Below are 22,752 nucleotides of genomic sequence, written 5' to 3' on the forward strand. Positions count from 1 at the left end.
CCTTCATTAAAAGGAGGGCTGCGATTGGGAAATGCTTTTGTTTGCTTTAAATAAGGCTTCATCCGCTTCTTAGTCAGTCAGACTGTATTAATACATCCACCGTAACATTCTCTTGCTGTTTTATTTTGTATGTAGAATTTGTTGTCTGCCAAATAAGGCAGACATTCAGGTTAGATATAAGGAAGATATAAGGATATCAGGGTATATATAAGGAAGAAGTTCTTTATTGTGAGGGTGGTGAGGCCCTGGCACAGGCTGCCCAGAGAAGCGGTGAATGCTCCATCTCTGGTAGTGTTCAAGACCAGGTTGGACAGAGCCTTGGGTGACATGGTTTAGCGTGAGGTGTCCCTGTCCATGGCAGGGGGTTGGAACTGGATGATCTTAAGGTCCTTTCCAACCCAAACCATTCTATGAATTTAAGAAATTAGCCTCTCTTCCCCCCCCACCTCCACCCTGTGGTAGCTTAATCATTCTGTATTAATTCTCTGCAGAGAGTTTATTATTTGATAGATTGCATTCATATTGCTTTGCAGTAGTCTCTATCTATCTGAAGAGCCTCAGTCTATTAAGCCTCTCTTTTTGGGACTTGCTAACTACTAGCTATCCACAATGATCAAGCTGTAATTTATAACCAGTGATTGTAGTAAAAAACTTAGTATATCATTATGTTAACATATTATTAGTAAATTTCGCCACTTACCATCAGCTTTGTTTTCTGATTGTGTTATTGCATTCCGCAGCATCCAATGAGCCAGCACCATCTTGACCCCGGTGATAGTATTTCCCTGCACTGTTTCAGAACTGTGTGCAGCTCTGTGTCGTTTACTGTCAATTGAGCCAGTTTTCTGTGATGAAAACCTTTTCTCTTACCCCATGTACCTTGGTGTTCCTTAAATGCTTTTTAGGGAGCTCTTGGAAAATTTGCACAGAGATCCTTACTCATGTTGACAGTGACTTCCTTGGAAAATGGATTTGGCAGATGTTGTTTCTGACCTTAAAAAACATTCGAGCACTTTGGATGTATCAGTCCCATCCGTTTGTCCACTAACGCTGGTTTCTGTTATGGTTCCTTCCCATTACCCTGTAATTTACAGATCCGTAATTTCCTTTATCATTTGTTGAGAATCTCCTTCCTTTATAAAGGAAGAAAAGCACCTTGGACATTGTTTTGTTTTACACTTTACTCCTGTTTTGCAGATAGTATATACAAAGAGTTCACCAGTTTGGTATGTGTGTTCATGAAGGTCTCTAATGTGAATACCACTGTGGCAATTTGGAATCAGAGAATGGTTTGGGTTGGAAGAGACCTTGAAAGATCATTTCATAAACATTTCCTCCCTGAAAGGGTTGTCAAGCATTGGAACGGGCTGTCCGGGGAAGTGGTTGAGACACCACCCCTGGAGGTATTTAAAAGGCATGTAGATGTGGGGCTGAGGGACATGGTTTAGAGGTGGACTTGGCACTGCTGGGTTAACAGTGGGACTTGATGATTTTAAGGGTCTTTTCCAACCTAAATGACTCTATTTCAGTTTAAAACTACTGTCTCCTGTCCAATCACTACATGCCCTTGTAGAAAGTCTCTCTCTAGATGTATTGTAGTCCCCCCTTAGGCTCTGGAAGCTACTCCAAGGTCTCCCTGGAAGCTTCTTCACTCTGAGCAAGCCCAACTCTCTCAGCCTTTCCTCACAGGAGAGGTGTTCTGGCTCTTGCATCATTTCTATGGCTCTCATTTGGTATTCTTTCCTTATTACTTCTAAAATTTACTGGCCTTCCACATTGAAGATAATTCTAAAGACTCATTGTATATAAAGGAAGTTTAATGTAGTCTAATACATAGAAAAAGAAAAAAAAATACTGAGTGGTAGATAGGCACTGAGAGGTTTGCTGGAGAATTACAATACATTTGTATTTACAGTCTTTCTTCCTATTTATGTCTATGAATATGAATAACTAAAGAAATGTCATTGAGTAACATTTAGAATGGTATGTGCTAGAAATGCTCAAACCCTTTTTGATTGGAAGCTGGCTCTAAACTTGAGTTTAGAAGTTGGAAATGTGATGCTCCTCTGCTTAGGCAGTGAAAAAAGTGAAGAGAAGAATATTCTTAAAACTTAAAAAAACCCTTAGAATCACAGAATGGTTTGGTTTGGAAAGGGCCCTAAAATCATCCAGTTCCAACCCCCTGCCATGGGCAAGGACGCCTCACACTAAACCATGTCACCCCAGGCTCTGTCCAGCCTGGCCTTGAACACTGCCAGGGATGGAGCATTCACAACTTCACTGGGCAACCCATTCCAGTGCCTCACCACCCTCACAGTAAAGAACTTCTTCCTTATGTCCAATCTAAACTTCCCCTGTTTAAGTTTAAAGCCATTCCCCCTTGTCCTGTTGCTACAGTCCCTAATGAAGAGTCCAGAAAAACCCTACAGTGATTTTATGCTCAGTTATCTGTACAGAAAGTTTTTTTTAGGACCTAATTACAAATAAGGGAATCACAGGGAGTTAGTAAAATTACTTTCTGCTCAACTCTACTTACATCTGTGTGTATTGCTCTACCTTTTAGCAGTATTTGTTTGCATATGATGTTGGTAACTGTTATAATAGTAGAACTTTTTTTTCTTCAAGAAGGGCTTGAGGGAGAAATGCCACGCTTGTCAGTGAATGATGAATGCATCGAATAAAGGTTAATTACTTTGTGATTCACAAAACAGCTGAAAGCACAGATGAATGCACCATGGAGACTGACTTCAAAGCAGGATCAGAGCTGACCTTAAGTGGTGCAAGAAATAGTGAAAAGCAGTTTTCTAGGCTAAAAATGAGTAGGAGAACAGAGCTGTGTTTGAAAAGCTTTGGTATCTTTTGCAGAGTAACATCTTTTGTCTGTATTTGGGAACTTTCTGTGTAGGAATGATGAGAGAAATACCAGTTACATCTCTGAAAGCATCTTGAAAATTCGGTCATCGTTTTTCCAGTGTGTAGATTTTGGTAATAAAAGAATAATAGGTAAGAAAAGGCAGTGTCCCAGCTCTAGATGAGCATTTGTATTTTCAGACTACTCGGAGTGATAATTCATTACTCCCTAAAGGTTAAAATAGTAGTAATTTTATTATATTTGATGAGAAAAATGTGCATGCTTGCTATAGTGGTTGCGTCAGTCATTCACTGACTGAAAGTTGTAGAATTGATAGTTAACATTACGAGTAACATGGGATTTTTCTATTTAAGTTTTAGATACATGAGATGCTTCCCACTACTTGATGTTGCCTTGATCTTACAAATGTTCAGCATAGTAATATTTTCAAAGGTTAGAATTTGAAAAACTTGCAGATTTCCTCACAAACTGGAGATTACTCATTCCTACAAATGCTTCTTATTATACTTTCCTCTGACTGTCTTCTTCCTTGTTAAGAGGCAAGGTTATCTGTTCTGTAGCTGCTGAACACATTGACGTTCTTTTTGCAGCTGATATCTGAAAGTCGGTAAAACCTAAATTATTTTAAAATTCCTGCTTAAGAAAAAGTGAAATGTGATGTTCTTTTATGTGTGTGCCATTAAAATAAAATAGCTTCGGTTAATAATACTGCTGTATGATAAGGTTTTTTATCAGAACCTTTTAAAAAACCTTCATATTCTGCCTGAAGAGAGAGTAGGATTTCATTGGGCTTGTACTCACTTTCATTACTGACTTCTTAAACAGATATTCCAGCTGCGGTTAATAAATTTTCCTGTCTGTGTTTGTGGAAGGGATGCTGAATAAATCACAGGAAGTAGAGCTGGGAGGGACTTTAAGAGAATACCCAGTCTCTATCTTGCTGCCTCTAAGGTCCAGTTACCAAGAAGCGATGTTTCTTAGCCATTCTGGAAGAAGCATGGAAAATTCCAAAATCTATATTTAATTATCTTTAGTCTTTGCTATTGCAGAAAGCTATAGAAAGCTTTTCTTTTTGTGTGCTAGTTCTTCCTTTTCATGGTTTTCCTGTCTTCAGTGGAAAACCATCCTCTGCTCATCCCACAATCATAGAATGGTTTGGGGTGAAGGGACCCTGATGGTCATCTAGTTCCAACCCCCTGGCATGGGCAAGGACACCTTCCACATCAGACTTTCAATTACTTAAAAAGCTGTTGTTTGATCTTTTCTTTAGTCTTGCAGATTAGGAGAAAGGACTCTAAATAGGAAATACAGCTTTAATTCAAAACTGAATCGCTTGTTCATTTGTTGACTTTGGGAGAGACGTCTAACACAGCCATTTCAGGGAAAATTCAATTCAAGATGAAGATCTGCTACATCTGGTTGAGCAGAGCTAGATTAACTTCCCGGAGTGTTTCACTTGCAGTCACCAAGCTGTTTCAGATGGAAGGCAAAACTGAATTCTGCAAAACAGTGCCGTAACTAAAAGATGTGGTCCATGTAAGAAGCAGACCCAGACTACTTCAATAGATGAAGAAACCTTCAATTCTCTTCTGGCGTTCTTGGCTGTGCATGGTTGATTTGGCAAGTTTTTAATGTCAGAATGACTTCTGTTATAAATTGAATAACACCACAGAATTGTGTGCTTTTTTGCTCTCAACTGTCAGGTGTAATCAACTAATTTGTGAAACTGTGAGAAACTGATTTTAACAGTAGAATTCTCCTTAAAATGTCTACAATTATGATGCTTCTTTTAACAAGGCTTCTGAGCAGTAGTCAGAGTAAGAAAAAAGGTCAGTGAGCACTATTAGCATACAGTTTGAGATAGTGTGGGCAAACTCTTTGATTAGCTCTGATACAGAGTTTACAACACCTTTACTTACTTGAATACCAGGCAGTTGTAATTTATTTTAAGGCTTTATTCAGAAGGGCATGTGTTTTTTTAGGCTTCTATAGACTGAAGTACCTTATGGCACCAGAGTCACAAAGAAGTGAAAGACTTGAGAAAAAAAAAAAAGTGATACTGATTGGAGCTTAGGAAAAAAAATATATCCTGTTTTCTTCTCCCCTTACACTTTTTAAAGTTGCTTCACCGAATTCCAAGAGGTAGGAAACAGATGGAATACTCTGCATAAAAAAATACGATAGACTTTGTTCATCACCTGCCAGGGTAGCATGTAATGCTGGCATACACAGTGCTTGACAAGAAATGCAGTATGTATGCCTGAACTGAGAAGGCCAGTAACTGTATTTGGAAGGTCAATTCAACACAGAGTTCTTTAAATAAATAGTTTGGCTTTTACTATATGGATTAGTTATTCATAAATTCCATTTCACTCAGTGTTGATTAATAAAATTCTATGATCAGTTTCAATTGTGTTGATCAATCACAGTTTGTAAAGCTTCGCAACAGAACAGGGATATGGAATTGGACAATGTGTTCTACCACTTGTGTTTTCCTTCGTTTCCTTCTGAAGGTCCTAGATAATGTTTAAATGAAATGTTGAGTGCTTTGATTATTACATGCAGTTCCATGCAGAGATAAAGGTGGCTAACATGAATGTATTGGTTGCCTGCATGTATCAACTACTGATACTCTGAGCAAGGCAAGTTAGCAGGGTACACTGAAAGTGTGTGAAGATGCAGGGTTTATTTTATGTATACGTGGTATATGTGCTTATGAAATTTGTTTTTACTGCGTGTGAGAGACTTAATACACACTGAGCTCTAGTTCTGTTAAATCTGATGCAAGTTGGCCTATTGATGGAGACATTTTAATTTGAAGAAGACAGATTCTTTTCAAATTTGAAGTAGCAGAGTGCTGTACATAGAGCTGGTTATTCAGTTTGCCTCAGCAGTTATCTTATTAAGCTATCACCTTGGATAGAATACATTAAATGATTTACAACAAATGAAAACATTGTTTCATAATTGCTATTTAAGTTATAAGCATTTTAGAAGACATTATAACCAAACACACTGCACCAGAAAGTGCCTTTGTAAGTAAATAATTATTAAATTGCAAACGTTTTATATCAGCAGCAGATTTTTCTTTTATTGAGGATTCAATGTAGAATAAAACATTCTTAAGCTTGAAATCTCTTGATGCATTTGATAACATGTGAAGCGAAGTCTTGCATTTTTTCATGGTTTTGCCTTTTCAATGTTTTCTTGTAGTAAGGAAAGATGAATTTGTTTTTCATTTACTACATGTTTCAGCAATATCAAACTTCTCCAGGTGTAGCCAATGAGATTAGTGTTTCTGCAGAGTTTTGAGGCTAAGATATATGTTTTAGTGTAGGTGTTAGCCCTTTTGCATGTTGTTCTAACGTAGTCTGGGTTTCTATGAAGGCGTATGGTGTCCTGTAAAGTCTTTAGGGTTGTTTGAGGTTCTTGTCCAGACTTCAGTGGTCATCTGGTTTGTTTGTCAGTTCCTGATGTTCTTGTACGTAATTACACAAAACAACCTAGAAAAACAGATAACTTTTTCCTGTATATCTACATTTGCATTATGTATGCAGTTATATTAATGTAACCTTCATTAGGTTTTCAGTTGTAAAATGGTGGTGGCTTCTTGGTTTCTAAGAACATAATTTAGTTGGGTTTAGTGGACTTAGCTGTAATACTGTGCTCACAAATGACATAACTAATGAGATTTTTTCTTTTCTCCTGACTGCTGAAATAATGGGGTATAAAGAAGCAAAAAGTGTTTAAATTACTTGCACATGTAACAGATTGAGGCTCTCTTGAGATTCCATTGACTTGGGAAGGAGCATTCAGTTGAACCTCTGCAAAAAGCTTGTTTGCTTTGGCTATCTGAATATGATTTTTCACTGGAGCTTGAGTTCTTTATTTATTGTTCTTTCTTTTGAGCTTAGCTCACTGCTCTTCATTTCTTTAATGTGGTCTTTGTCTCTGGGCCATAACGTCAAGAAATTTCCTTCTTGTGGATCATCTTATGGCCTTTTACTTGATTTTTTGTTCACTTCGGTTGTCCCTTTGACAGTTTGTGTTAGTGGGTTTTATTTGGAGAGGACTAACTGGAAGTTTAACAGATGCTAAATTATATTACAGTCACTACAGTTTTTGGAAACAATTTTTACTGGCTATGAGCTTGCTTAACAAAAGCATAAAACCGCTGTTTCCAGATCCTGGTTTTGACTCAATATTGCATTATGTTTCTTAATCTTTTAAGACGCACATTGACTTTGACATCCATAGTAGTACAATATCTCTCCAGAGAACAGGAGACAGGTATAATGCATCAAAACTAATATTCTGGCCAATTCATTGAGCCCTCTTTCTTTTCTGCTGGGTTGTTTTGTTTTTTTGAGACTGCACGTTAACTTACTGCTTCCAGTGCAAGGTTGCACAGTATTGCTTGGGTTTGGCCTGGCCAGTGTTGCTTTTGGCTGTGATTTCTGCAGTGTAATGTACCATGTCACAATTCAGCAAACCTAATTAGGTTTGGCACTCCATTTACTCCAAGACTGTAGGTTTTCTGTAGATGTGAAAGGTTAAGCAAGCACCAGGTCTAAAGTGCAGATTGGCTGTGGAAAAGCTAACCGCGCTGTTGCTTGGAAGACAAGTAGTTCTTAAATAGCATGACAGTATGAGAGGATTGCATGAGATGAGCGATGTAATGAGATGTTTTTTCTAATAGCCTGTTCATTTATTAGCCCTTATTAACTGATTATTACATTAATAATAGTCCAGGTATAATTTTAATTGCATGAATTTTGAATTTCCTGGCCACGTGGGACTAAGGGAATCAGTCAGAAAGATCTCATGAAAGTGCACATGGGCAGAAGAAAACGTGGTTCTTGAATTCTCTTGTGCCATTATCAAAGCTCTCTGACAAACACAAAGCTGTTTCACAGTGCAGTTCTGGGAGTCTTGAGTATTTGATTTTGAGGTCATACCTTTTGGTATCAAGGCGAGCACCTCCAACACAATCATTGTGCTTTGTTGTAAACATGCTGTACTGGGGAAGAAACTCCTGCGAAGACTTGAAGAAAGGACTATCTTTCCTAAGTGGTGCATAGGTGTGTTTTATGGGTCTCAGATGAATGAATTGCATTCACAACAAATAAGGCATTAACATGCCTCTTTAAAATTTCTACAATAAAAGTGTAAAATGCCTAGATGAGGAGATACCACACTGCAGAGCAATCTGTTCCACTGTCTTGCTGCAGATGTTTAATATAACTTGCTAGAAGTGTTAAGGAGCTAACAAATATATTCAGAATTTGTTTTTAGGCTTTCTCTTTAGCTCCTTTTGCAAATCAGTTTTGTATGCTAGGATTAAAATCTGTTGTTTGTTCCTTTATTTACATAGTATTGAAATGTTCAACAGGGTAAGGTGTTACATATGGAAAATATAGGTAAGGGGAAAGGTAAATGTCATGTTTGATGAAGAGTGAGCTTACCAGAGTTAAAGAGTAGAGCAATTTTCATGAGTCCTTGAAAGGATGTCTTTTATGTATGTGATATCAAATGGAAGTGTTAGAGTGTAAGTCTGAGGTCCATCAAGAATAGAATATTAGTCAAAAAAAACAGTGATGATCTGTTCCCTACTATAGGAAACAAACCTTTTGGATTATTACATTAACGTGATACACTTGTAGTGTTTCAGAATGTGCAATACATCTATATATATACTCTGAGCTAAGGATAAACACTTCTCTGAGAGGGCTTTAGAAGCTTTTTCAGCAAAATGATTATGGTTTGAATAATGGGTGTAGTTGGATGTCAAGTAGTATAGCACTGTTTCACTGGTTACATGTATTTTTCAGATGAGTGGTAGGCTATTTTAGTAGGATATTTTTATTGCCAGTGGCGGTGCAAAAGTGATCTCAAGTGAACAACTTTACTAAGGAAATATCTTCTTATTTTTCTGGTTACTTCCTAGATATCTTTTTCAGATGTAGTAAATCAAATGGCTGATATCTTCAGAACTGTAGTGTAAGGGCTAAATTTTTCTATTTCAAAAAGACATTTTTGTTGGTTTGCTTTTTGTCTTGTCATTTTCTTTCCTTACTCCAAAATCCTTGGTTTATCCTATTTTTGAAACAATGAAAACATCCTTGTTCTGTTTCAATGTCTTTAGCGTTTGCAGTTGATTTGAACTTAGCGTTTCCTTCACATGAAAGTCGGTGATATGAAAATATCGCTGTTTTGTCCCTTCTCAAGCTTTTCTAATATGTGGCATTATACCTTTGATATTATAGTCTTAACTCTTCTAACAAGTTGAACAAATCTGTTGTATTATTTGATATTACCTTATAAGTACTAAGCAATATGTTGCTTTGACTTCACCCATTTTCAAGGATGCTTTAGGTTGTTTTTTCATTCTTACTTCTGATTAGCCATTAAAGCTTGTTTAGTATTCATTTTTTTACTACTTACCCTGTTTGCTTGTTTCCCTCTGATGTAGTATTTCTTCTGTGCTTGTGGTATTCCTGGTATTGTAAGGAATATTAAAGAATTATCCTTATTCTGCTCCGTGAAAACAAATATTATGCACGTATACGAAGGCTTTCTTTGGCCAACGTGCAGAGAGCAAATGCGCTTAACAGGAGGATAGCATTTGTTAGTAGATAAAGGCTGTAAAAGGAGTCACTGTCTAAACTAAAACTCAGGTTTCATGGATTAATGAATGCAGTCCACATACTGTCCGTAGAAATGTTACCAAACATCCCATATATATCAGTATGATTTCCACAAATGTTGCCTTATCTCTCCACTACATTTTATATCCCCCACAAAACTGCTTAGTTGACATTTAAAATTGTCTACCAATCTGCTGCTCCTTATCTAAATGAACTAGTTCCTTATATTCTGGTCTGAGAACTACGTGGTAGTGTAACTTGTTTTGATGACCCTTAGACATTTGAAATTACAGGAGTAGTTAGTTGGAATATAATTATCCAAATTAAAATTAGCCAGAACATGAAGGTTAATACTTCTCTGTTTACAAAACCAGGTTTATAGAATGGAGGCCAGAGTTGCAGTCTTAGGTCTTATCAGGAGGATAATGCTTTCAGCAATGTATTTAATCATGGAATGGTTTGGGTTGCAAGAGACCTTAAAGCCCATTCAGCTCCAACCCCTGCCACGGGCAGGGACACCTTCCACTAGAGGAGGTTGCTCCAAGCCCCTGTGTCCAACCTGGCCTTGAACACTGCCAGGGATGGGGCAGCCACAGCTTCTCTGGGCACCCTGTGCCAGCACCCTCACAGGGAAGAACATTTTACTTACATGTGATCTAAATCTACCTGGCTAGCTCAGTCAGTAGAGCATGACATTCTTAATCTCAGGGTCGTGGGTTTGAGCCCCACGCTGGGTGCCAAAAAGAACTGTTGTGGTTTAAACCCAGCCAGACAGCTCGTTCACTCGCTCCCCCCCGGGAAGACCCCAGTGTCCTTCCGGCTAACTCCCAGTTACCTCCCCGGGCATGACGTGCTGTGGTATGGAATACCTCTTTGGTCAGTTTGGGTCAGGTGTCCTGTCTCTGCTTCCTCCCGGCTTCCCCTCCTCCCTGGCAGAGCTTGAGCCTCACAAAGTCCTTGGTCAGGTTAAACATTACTGAGCAACAACTGAAAACATTGGTGTTATCAGCGCTATTCCCAGGCTGAAAGTCAAAACACAGCACTGCACCAGCTACCAAGAAAGAGAAAAATTGACTGCTGCTGCTGAACCCAGGACACACTTTAAAGCTGTTCCCCCTTGTCCTGTCCCTCCATGACCTTGTGGAAAGCCCCTCTCCAGTTTTTTTTGTTGCCCCTTTAGGCACTGGAAGCTGCTCTGAGGTCTCCCTGGAGCCTTTTCCAGGCTGACCAACCCCAACTGTCTTAGCCTGTCTCCATAACAGAGGTGCTCCAGCATTTAGCAAGGGTCTTTGTGTCCTTCTCTGTACTTGATTCAATATATCCACTTCCTTATGCTGAAGGCCCCACAGCTGAATGCAGTGGTTCAGGTGGGGTCCCCCCAGAGCAGAGTAGAGGGGGAGAATCCCCTGCCTTGACCTACTGGATGCAGCCCATGGCACAGTTGGCTTTCTGGGCTGTAAATACTATACTAGTTAATAAAGTCAGCGCATCATCCTAAAGGAAGAGTGCACGTTCTGAAAGATGAAGGATTTCCGTTTTTTAGACTGCATTATAAGATTTGAAACCATGTATTCATTTTTTCCACAACTCCAATCTAAGCCTAAAGTCTTTCTGTAATGTGGCCCCCTTTACAGTTTGTTTTCTACTTCCCGCAGACTTCCACTACTTGCAGTGTGCAAAGCCTTAATTCTTAAAAACAGAGAATGGGAATGGTTCCTTTAGTTCTTGGAACTGGTAAGGGCGAGGACAATGTAAGTGGCACCTTTATTATGGTTCCACCACCTATATTTAACTCACATTTGATGATATTTCTGACAAGCTGCTTGCATTTAGACAAGTCAGCAGTTCTCAATCATGACACATGGGCTGGGACAGGAGAACAAATCATCTGAAAAGGACAGAAAATAGAGGATTCAATGGTGAGATGTTAGGAAAGACGATATAAAGTAAATATTGAAGGGAATATTATTGTTAATTTTAATCAGTCATTTTGACATCTGTGAAGTGCTGAACGCTTCACTTTTTCTATTACACGTGTGTGTAATAGCTGGAATGAGCAGTAGCATCAAAGAACCAGAAAGACTTAGTTTGTTGTGGTCTTTACAAGCACAAGATTATATAGTTTTAGTGAAAAGTTAGGATTCTACATGCTATATTTCATTTATTAACCTTTTTGAGTTCCTATTAATGATCATCAGCCAGATCTTCTGTGCTTGTTTTTCTGGTTATTTCCAGTATACACTTCATTATTGACAACTACAGCTAGACTTGAGAATGAAAATCATGCCAGTGAATGAATTCATAAAAATGAACAACTTAGGGGAGGAGGGAGTTCACATTAGAGTGCTATTGACTGAATTCAGCTCTTTGTATGGTCATTGTAAGATAAAAGCAAATTATCTGTTTGGGGCCTAGTAAGAAGGAAAGTTTAAGATAATTATGTTTTTATAGACAATTCCAGTGTTGTGGAATGACATTGGCTGGCTTCTTGGGTGCCCCCCCCCAGGCTTCTTCCCCTCCGTAGTAAGGTGGGGAGAGAATTAAATGTAAAAGCTCACGAGTGTCAAAAGAGATGGTAACTGGGAGAGGTAACAGCCAAAACTCAGACTGGGCATTGCCAGAGAGTGGTATCATCATTATTGTTGTAAAGCAGTGAAGGAACAGAGGCTGTCCTGCAGCCCCACAGCCAGCATCTGCTCACTGACACCCTGTTCATATAGGAAAATAATGTAAAAAACCTTCAGTGGAAGTAACTTCCACCCCAAAATGAGGTGCTTCTTTTCCCCCCATTCTTGGCTATTTTCTTGTCAGATCTTCCTGATAAAATTCCTTATGCTCTCAGGTTAAACATACAGTAATGGTGAAAAAAACAGATTCTTTAGGAGGTGATGCAGTAAAAAAAATCCAGTATCTGTAATGAATATGTGTGCAATTAAAACATGAAAATAATGCTATGTAAAACAGTTATCACACCATCCATCATGATCATTCAAAGGAACTGCTATTTTAATAGCAGAACCAGTTTTTACTTTGGGTGTCAGTGAATTTAATGAGCAATTTGCTGTTAATATATTTGGAAGCTATAAAGGGTGAACATTTGCAGGTCATGCTTTCAATATTGGGCCTTTTACAAGAAAGGGGTTTTATCTTTCAAGGATATGATTGTTAGGAATCGCATGTAAAATCAAACTACAGTCCTTTCTCCTGTTCCTTGAGCTCTCCTCCGTGTGGTGCTGTGTATCTACAGCAGTACAAAGCTGAATTTTGGTGAGTGGTTTTCCTATACATTAAGACATGTGACATCAGCTTCTTAGTATGATTGAAGTAGAAGAAAACATTACACATCTATAGATAAATCAGCAACCCGGAACTTTGCATGCATGGATTGTCTGTCACATCTCTGATGTTTTGACTGATATAATAGCACTTAAAAACTCAGGCAGATTGGTGGGTTCCCTTAATAAGGACTTAAAATGTAGTAGATTAAATCTGAATTTATTACCTCTCACATAGGTAATAAATCACATAGGTAATTCCACGTGTACAGGTTGAGTGCAGGATGGGTATTCCAGAAGTGAGGTACATGCACTGTGTGGTGGGAGAAGGAAGTCTTGCGGACAGGTCTGCAGGTATTTGAGCTTTGAGGTCTTGTTCCGTACTATACCAGACCATTCTCTTTAGCATAACTATAAATCACAGATCATCCCTTTACAGATTTTGTTAAGAAAAGTCAAGTTTCTATATACAGATTTACATTAGATATTAGCATGAAATTCTTCCTTATGAGGGTGCTGAAGTGTTGGCACAGGGTGCCCAGAGAAGCTGTGGCTGCCCCATCCCTGGCAGTGTTCAAGGCCAGGTTGGACACAGGAGCTTGGAGCAAGCTGCTCTGGTGGAAGGTGTCCCTGCCTGTGGCAGGGGTTTGGAACTGGATGAGCTTTAAGGTCTCTTCCAAACAAAACCATTCCATGACTGTGTGATTTGCTCTGCATTACAATGGTGAGCATTTTGGCGAATGCCTGATAGGTTTTTAGGGTAGCAGAGTGCTCTGATTTAGGGAAAATTTTAAGTGAATCAGATGAAAAACTAACCGCATCATTGAATAACACTGATTTTTTTTTTTTTTTTTTTTGCTAATAAACCACAGAATTCCAAGTGCTGTCTATGGCCTAGACAGCATGATGGTCCTGATTGTAGGACCTTAAGAGAAATTAGAGAGGTTGTGAGTTTTGGATACAGTGGTAGGAGATTACTCCAACTGTTCTCTTGTAATATGGATCAGGGCTGCACTGGGACATGAATCAGACTAAATTTGTAGACGTGTCTGTTTTATGCCAATGAGAGAAAATCAGTCTCTGATATTGGGGGTTGGAACTAGATTGTCTTAAGGTCCTTTCCAACCCTATCTATTCTATGACTCTATGATTCTGTGATTTCCCCAGGGAGCATGTAGGACCTGGTTCAAGGTTGAGAGGCTGAACTTTCACCTTGTAATAGTGATTTTGGTATGCTTGGATACCACAGCAGCAGGTAGTGTGCAGTTTCTTAAAGCTACGTAAAGCAAATGTCCATAAGCCCAAGAAGAGTTGCTTAAAAGAAAGGAAGCAGTAGGTGAGAGCTAAATCTTGGTAGGTAGCACCCTGTCAGAAGCACAGAACAGAAGTATTTCCATAGGAAAAGCCTTTTGCATATGAAGAATGATTTGAGAAGAGGGTAAGAGACATTGGCATGTTCAAAGAGTAAGGCCAAAGAACACATTAAAAGCAGGATCTTTCAAAAGTGCCCTGAAAACATTTTTCTTAGGACCCAAATTTATGTGGAAAATAATATGGTATGACTGAAGAAAACTAATATTCTTATCAGCAAGAGCACCTCTGAACTGTGAAGTATTGTAATGGTTAAGCTGTCAGCTGTAGTTTGGCACCTCCTGCTTTCAACCATCTTTGTGCTTGAGGATTGATTGATTGACAGATATCAAACATGATGCCAGTACTTTCTGAGAATTCCAGATCTGGGACACTGCAGGCTGCTAAGCCTGATGTCTCTATTGGACACTTAGATAGAATTTGTAATATGGAATGAGTGGACACATGAGTGTGTCCATTATAGTGGGGACAAGGCTATTTTGGTTTACTTTGTTTGAAGTCAGTGCTTCACAGTCCGTATGTTCTTTGAACATGTGAAGAAACACTTGAAAGAAGGACATGGTGAAAGGTTTTCTGGGTTCAGGGAAACATTGAAAAGGATCTGAGATGTTGGGTGGGGATTACTAAATACTTAGAAGTCACCTTTGTTTCAGGCGATCACATAATGTAGTGGTAGGACAAGGGGTAATGGATTAAAACTGAAACGGGAAGTTCAGGTTAGATATAAGGAAGTTCTTTACTGTGAGGGTGGTGAGGCACTGGAACAGGTTGCCCAGAGAAGTGGTGAATGCTCCGTCGGTGGTAGTGTTCAAGGCCAGTTTGGACAGAGCCTTGGGTGACGTGGTCTAGAGTAATGCTTGTTGCTCATGGGAGGGGGGTTGGTACTGGATGATCTTAAGTTCCTTTCCAACCCAAACCGTTCTATGATTCTATTTGTGACTGGGAGAGTGGGTTGGGAAGTATTTTGTGTTCTTTCTTTGGTCTCTAGGCATTCTGTTTTGAGTACTCTATTTGGCCACTCTTATGGCCAATATGAACTGTAAAAGATTATAATTCTTATGTAATGGAATTTACAATAACTGCATCATAATAATATAGAATAACTGTTTTTCTGCAGACTGTGCCATCAGTCAAATTTTATCTTAGTTACGATAGAAGACTGCTTTTAGATTATGTAGTGAATCTCACTAGATTTAGGTGAGCAGGTATCCACCTATGGAAAGGATTGAATGTGGTGCATAGTGGTCTAGTTTTACTGGGAGAAAGAACAGTAAATGAGCATTAAAAACACACTGTCTGAATTATTATTGAAGAGAATGTCCCATCCCTGGCAGTGTTCAAGGCCAGGTTGGACACAGGGGCTTGGAGCAACCTGCTCTAGTGGAAGGTGTCCCTGCCCGTGGCAGGTGATTGGAACTGGATGAGCTTTAAGGTGATCTAGATTATTGCTTCCAGCCCAAACCATTCAAGGATTCTAAGATGCATCCTAGCAAGTACTGAAAGACAGCTGGGAGCTTGATCTTCTAATGCAAAAAATCTGAAGTAGGAAACATTTGGGTTTTTTACATTATTGAACTGACTGTTGATTTTTTTAAGGCATGGTTTTGTATTAGAATTCTTAGTGCAAACCAGGATTTATTTTTGGTTTATATTTCTATGCTCATGTATTGATTCTTGCATCAAACATTTCAAAGCAGCACTTCAAAATGTGACAGTCCGTATAACATGGTGTGATGATTTTGAGAAAATCAATGCAAACCTACGGGCACTTCTAGCACACTTGGTTGTGTAAGTTTGTATTATAATCTCCATTATATGGAAAATGGCTAAGCCCCCTAATTATTCTTTCTCCAATTACCAAGCTTAAACTGTATATTGTATTGGCCTCTTTCACAACCTGAAAGGAGGTTGTAGTGAGGTGGAGTCGGTTTCTTTTCCCAATTAGCAAGCTATAGGAGAAGAGGAAATGGCCTCAAGCTATGCCAGGAGAGGTTTAGATTGGGTATTAGGAAAAGTTTATTCACAGAGAGGGTGGTAAGGCATCGGAACAGGCAGCCCAGGGCAGTGGGAGGTAGAATCACTGTTCTTGGAATCGTTCAACAACTGTTTAGATGAGGTCCTTAGTGATATGGTTTACTTGTGGACTTGGCAGTCCTGGGGTAATGGTTGGACTTGATGATCTTAAAGGTCTTTTCCAACCTATTTGATTCTATGATTCTTTATCTTTTTAAACTAGTGTAGTTAAAAGTAAAATAACTGAATTTATACGAAGCAGGAGGAAGGACGACCAAGGAATAAAACATTGCGGGCAGAGGGCGAGTACTGCATAACTTGCCATGTATTTGCTCTGTAGAACAACCGTTTTCCTTGACGTCATTCCTAAAGTTGTACCCACACTACAATAGAAAGATACTTCTCTGTACAAATTTTTCAGTATCTTGCAAGCTTGTTTGATAGAGCACAACAGGAATTGTGTACCCTGTCAAAATTGGAAGTGTCCTTTGACAAAGTCTGAGACAACTGGCAGACCTTAAATGGAAAAGGTGGCATTTATATCTATCGAAAGCAGCCTCATTTTTATTTATATTTCTGAGAGCTGCCTTATTTTTCCTTCTTGTTTTTCTATCTTTAGGATTTGAAACACTAAAATGAAAAAAAACACACTGAAATGCTGTCTGGCTCTACCATGCTTTTTTATAATCTTAGAATCATAGAATTGTAGAATAGGTAGGGTTTGAAAGGGCTTTAAGATCATCCAGTTCCAACCCCCCTACCATGGAGAGGGACACCTCACACTAAGCCATGTCACCCAATAATCTGTCCAACCTGGCCTTGAACACGGCCAGGGATGGATCCTGCATGAGCACTTTCTTCTCTTCTCTTTGGATTTCTTCCTTTACCTTATTTAATTGGAAAGAATGAAAGTGGAGCAAAGAAAATTAATTATGAAATAAACTTGAAAATAATATTTTCCTTGTATTTTTCCCTCAAATCATTAGAAGCTTGTGGTCATTGAAACAGATGGCTGAGGCCTGACCTGCAGACTGCTGTATGCTGACAAAGGCTTGTGAGTTCTTCTACTTGAACAGGTGCTCTAATGAAGCAGGCTGAAACAGAGCAGAGAGGCAAAGGGTGTGATGGACATGGAGACCATAAATCACAAATGCTACATTTCACTGCCTGAGGACATGAGGTTTTCTTTTTATTAATTGAGGGTATATTTAGAACCCTGCAAACTGTTGTCCACAGCACTTTCTTAAAGTGAGGAAACATTAGCACATGTTGATTTTAATACTTAAAAATGCATAGTCATTCAGTGGTGGTATACAGCCCATTACAAATGTATTTCAAGGACAAATGCATTGCTTTGCAAGGGTTTAGCTGGGTAGTGGAGAAGGAGGGTAGAAGGTCCCTGCTTGCTGTGTCCCGACCACTGTGTCTTGAGTTGTTCTCCACCATCTGAATGTTTTTCCTCCTGGAGAAGAAGGTTGAAAGGCTTGAGAGGGAAAGAATTTTCAAGTGAGAGGTAAGAAAGGGGGAAAATGGGATGGCTGAAAGGATGGGAGCTCTGTCATCAGGACGCTGAGACCTCAGCAGCCAGGGAGACTCATGGGACTAGCAAGAATTGGATCGTCAGCTCTCTCTGGTGAAAGCAAATTGTCATTAGGAAGTAATGTGGCCAAAAAATGTGTTTTTTTAAAAAAGTAACAGTTGCTTCTAAGGATAGAATGTCTATGCTAATAGAGGGGAATATTAGTTTAGACTGTCTCTAATCTGATGCTATGGACATGGATGCCTAATAGTGGACAGAGTACTTCTTCGAGTTTACTATCTCAGAATCATTTCTGTTGGAAGGAATCTCTGGAGTCCTTCTCTGGGGAGAATGAATCTCAAATCTAGTCCAACATACCTGGTCAAACCATGGTCAGCTAGAGCAAGTTATTCAAGGCTATGTCCAATCAGATTTTGAGTATTTCAAAATGGGTGGACACTTCACAAGCTCTTTGGGCAACCTGTTACAGCACTTGATTATGCTAATAATAATAAAGCCCTTCCTTGTGAATAAAGGGAATTTTCTGTATTTCATTTGTACTTACTGCTTCTCATCCTACCACTCGTCTAGTGATTGCCTCTCATCCTTCATCATCTTCCAGCCAGAAGAGCCTGGCTCCATCTTCTTTGGTCCCTCTCACTGGGTATTCATAGACAACATCTCCCTGAGCCTTCCATTCCCCAGGAAGACCACTCCAAGCTCTCTCTCTTTCTTTGTATGATGGATGCTCAAATTTGTCAGTCATCTTCATGAACCTGGGCTGGACTTAACTCCAGTACACCTGTATCTTTACTGGGGAGCCAAGCACTCCTGATGGATCTGAGCAGTAGAGGGGAAGGATCACCTCCCTTGACCTCCTGGCAATACATTCTAATGCAGTCCTTCAGGGTCACTCTGAAATAACCAAGTTTGCATGCTTTAAGACCCCTCCACAACATGAACAAAACCTTAGTAAGTTAGAACAAGTAGGAGATTGACCACAAAAGTATCTTCCTCATCCGGACAAACCAAATCCTGAAAACACGCTCAGTAAAGCCCAAGAGTAGATTGTGCAGAGTTCACACTAAGTCGCCAAGGTGCACTGATAGAAACTGTGCACGTAGGCAGGGAGGACTTATTTAGAAAGCTTTTAAAATTACCTTCTCTCTCATTTTGGTTTTCTTCTTTAAATGTCATCTCTTCTCTGAAGATTGTAACTCCTAAGACAGGGGAAAGAGGCTTTTGGGAGAGAGAAGTTTGGGCTGACCTGAGGTCTCATCATGATTTTGTGGTTAATTTTATTCTGTGGTATTTTAAACCTGGCTATTTTCTTTTTAATGTTTGATGCCTACTGCAGTTACCTTTGCACAATTTTAGAACCAATATTTGAAGTAGTTGCATATAAGCCTAATAACTCACATTTTTCAGAACTCACTTGGATTTCATGTCTGCTTCGGAAGAGATAATTTGCTTTTTTAAATCCACAGAGCTCCATTTTTTTCTCTGATACAGGTTGAATCCAGATAGGTTGCCTTAGGCAAATAATTGCAAATCAGCTGTTAAGCAGCATCTTTAGGAGTAATTTACGCATTCCATATATTAAAGATTCAAGGCTTACGTATTTAATCTGAGTTCTTACATGTCTTTATCTCAATAGGAAAAAGTTCCCCTCATGTTATCTGGTAAAAATAGATCATAATTTGCCAAACAGATTGTTTACCATTTGGTGTGATAAAATTAAAATGGTAGAGATGGACAAGAACAACTTGATTCTTTATATTTTTATTATTTTTTTAAAGCAGGGTGTGACACTTGTCATCTAGATGCAATAAATATAGTGAACTATTCATTGTTGCTTGACTTTGAAGGCAAGCTTTGTCTACTATTTACTTCTTTTAAAGAGATGATAGTACAAATTTACTGGTAAACACTTCTTGACTTTTAAATGTTACAGTTCCTGACTATATTAAGTAAAAGCCCGTGTGGCAGAACACAGCTATGTAATAGTGTTCATAATTCTTCCTGGTAAGCAACTAAAAGGAATGAATGTGTGAATAGGCAGGGAACACATTTTTTAGAGCATAAGGTATCAACAAGTCCTTACCTGAATTTAATCATTTAGCTTTAAAAAGAGGAGCAGGCAAAAGAGGACTTCTGAATGGTTAAAATCATGTATTGTGATACTTGAAATAACCAGTTCTAATTGTCATGTAATTACTTCTATCTTCAAACAAACAAAACCAAACAAAAATCAAAAATCAAAACCCCTCAATAAACTAAAGAGAATAAATTTGATTTGGTTTTCATTGACACAAAGCACCATCATTCAAATTGAATCACTTTGAATTAAAAAAGTAAAATCAAAATAACCAATCAATCATTATTAATTTCCTTTTTTTTTTTTTTTTGGCATCCCTATTTTATCTCAAACCTTTGTGTCCCATGCATTTTTTCCAATGGGATATGAATTTCTTCTGACTTGACTGTTGTCAAGGCTATTGTGTAACTGAATGGGATTGTACCAGTAATTATTCCTGACTTTTAGCGAGGAATTATCCCAGTTATTGCTGCAGTAACTGGGAAGTATTTGGCCTGTTGCATGCAAGTGCAATGTCCTGACCTGCTGTCGGAAGTGGGTATGTAGCAGTTCAGGGCTGGATTCGGGAACAGGCTTCCCAGGGCAGTGGTGGAATCACTGTCCCTGGAAGTGTTCAGAAACCGTGTAAATGAGGCCCTTAGTGACAGGGTTTAGAGACAGACTTGGCAGTGCTGGGGTAAAGGTTGGACTTGATGATCTAAAAGACCTTTTCCAGTCTGGTTGGTGCTATGATTCTACATGTATCACATTCTTTGAGCCCTGTAGAGTTAATTTGCTTTCACTGAACTGCTCAAAATAGTCCTTAGTGATTGCTAGAATATCGTTCTTTAGGCAAAATAATTCATGATGGGCTGTTGGTTATAGTTTATACATTTTCAGACCCATAGGTAGTTGACTAATCCTTTTGCTTAAAATTAATTCCTATGGGTATCATTGCATCTCATGCAGTAGATTTGTCATTGGAGTGAGAAATGGGATGGATAGATGTTTTGATTCTTGTTTTTCTCTGATTGGATTAGTCTGCTTGTGTATGGTTTTTCTATTGTGCATATATTAATTTGCCTTTTGGCGAAATGATTACTAAAATGTCTACAAACCCCTGCAGTATTTTACTAAGATTTGCAAAAATGAGGCATTCTTCCTGTTGGCTGTATAGAAATCACTACATTTGAAGTAATGACATACATTTTTAATACTGTTGAAATTTAAAAAGATCATGTATTTCAAGACAGAATAGAGCATGATGATGTTTAGCAGTAACTCACTAAACATGTATTCTTAATTGCAAGACAAAATAGGAGCATGATGATCATATTTAGCAGTAACCCATTAAACGTATTGTAAGTATCATAAATTCCATAAGAACAGGGTATCAGTACATTGTCTAATCAAGAATGTGCCAGGATCGTTGCAACTTTTAGTAGATACACACAAATAGAATTTGAGATTGTTGCATGTTCTCATTTTTCTTTAGGTGAAAAATGTTCTTAATGTTAGGTTTTGTTTCTTTATTTTCCTGAATCATTCATTCGTAAATAAGGTGAAGACAAAACCCACCTACACATCAGTTGTAATGGAAAGAATTATTGTTCAGTGTATGTTTATGTGAAATTGTTTTTTTTTTCATGTAAGCTGTTAGGGATTAGCACTCTTCCCAGTTATCTCTTTTGGTTGTTTTTTCCCTAATGCCCTTATTTCTGTGGAACTTAACGGATGGCCAAGTAGAACTCACAGAAGCAGGATGGTTTTGGCTTAGGATTTAATCGACTATGAGTAACAGTTGGAAAATGCATGATTATGTGGCTGTTTTAAACCTCTGAAGTTATGAGTCACTGTTTGGGAGTTTCCTGCTGCATATTTATGAAGTTGAGTGAGCTGACTCAGTGTGTTTTTAAAATAAGCATTTGTAATCCTTTTAAATGCGTGTTAACCGCTTAGATAGGAAATCAAGTTAACATCCCTAATAAAATAGAAATAGTGATTTAAACACCAGGTACCACTACTTACTTACTTACTTACTATCTATCTATCTATCTATCTATCTATCTATCTATCTATCTATCTATCTATCTATCTATCTATCTATCTATCTATCTACCTACCTACCTACCTACCTACCTACCTACCTACCTACCTACCTACCTACCTATCAGTCCATTCATCCATCTATAGTATTAAATAGAATCATAGAAAAGTTAGGGTTGGAAAGGACCTTAAGATCATCCAGTTCCAACCCCCCTGCCATGGGCAGGGACACCTCACACTAAACCATGTCACCCTAGACTCCATCCAACCTGGCCTTGAACACTGCCAGAGATGGAGCATTCACAACTTCTTTGGGCAGCCTATTCCAGTGCCTCACCACAGAGTATCTCAAGTTGGAAGGGACCCATAAGAATCACTGAGTCCAACTCCCTGCTCCTCGCAGGATTACCTAAAATTAAATCATATTGCTCAGAGCATTGTCCAGATGGTTCTTGAATATGTAGATATTTGTATATAAAATGTGCATGTGCGTATTTTGCAAAATACTTTTAAATTTAAGAGTTTGCTTAGGTCAGTTCACCACTGGGGATCTCTAGAGAGTAAATTAATCACATGAGAAAGTGTTTTTGCTGTATTTTGTGTGTGTGTATAAGCAGTTGTTGGAAATGGGGGAATATGTTTAATGTTCTTGAGTATCTCGGAAAGAAAAGGAAAGAATCAGGGGCTGTTTTCCTGCTCACACAGAAGATTTTGTCTTTTTGAAAGTGGAGAGTTCTGATTTGTTAGCATATGGTGGTTTTAGGTGGTTTTACAACTGGAATTTGTTATGTTTCCTTCAGGAAAAGATCTCTGAACCTGCTGATTAGTTTTCTTGTTAATGGTGAGTTACTGGACCTCATGGTAATGACCTCCAGTTGATTTCTGAGCATCTATTTTGTTTGAGGCAGGAAAAAACAAAAATTACAGCATAC

General features: G+C 38.6%; 1 protein-coding gene and 1 non-coding gene across 4 annotated transcripts in view; both read left to right on the forward strand.

Moving 5' to 3' along the window:
* TRAPPC9 (trafficking protein particle complex subunit 9) overlaps positions 1 to 22,752 on the forward strand; it is a 499,166-nt gene that overhangs the window by 129,271 nt on the left and 347,143 nt on the right. The window lies entirely within an intron of this gene.
* TRNAK-CUU (transfer RNA lysine (anticodon CUU)) lies at positions 10,184 to 10,256 on the forward strand. The gene has a single exon. It is a non-coding gene; the product is annotated as a tRNA-Lys (tRNA).

This window comes from Pezoporus occidentalis, unplaced genomic scaffold (genome assembly GCF_034315485.1).
Source record: "Pezoporus occidentalis ecotype Australia unplaced genomic scaffold, CSIRO_AGI_Poc_V1 ctg3, whole genome shotgun sequence".
Taxonomy (NCBI): domain Eukaryota; kingdom Metazoa; phylum Chordata; class Aves; order Psittaciformes; family Psittacidae; genus Pezoporus; species Pezoporus occidentalis.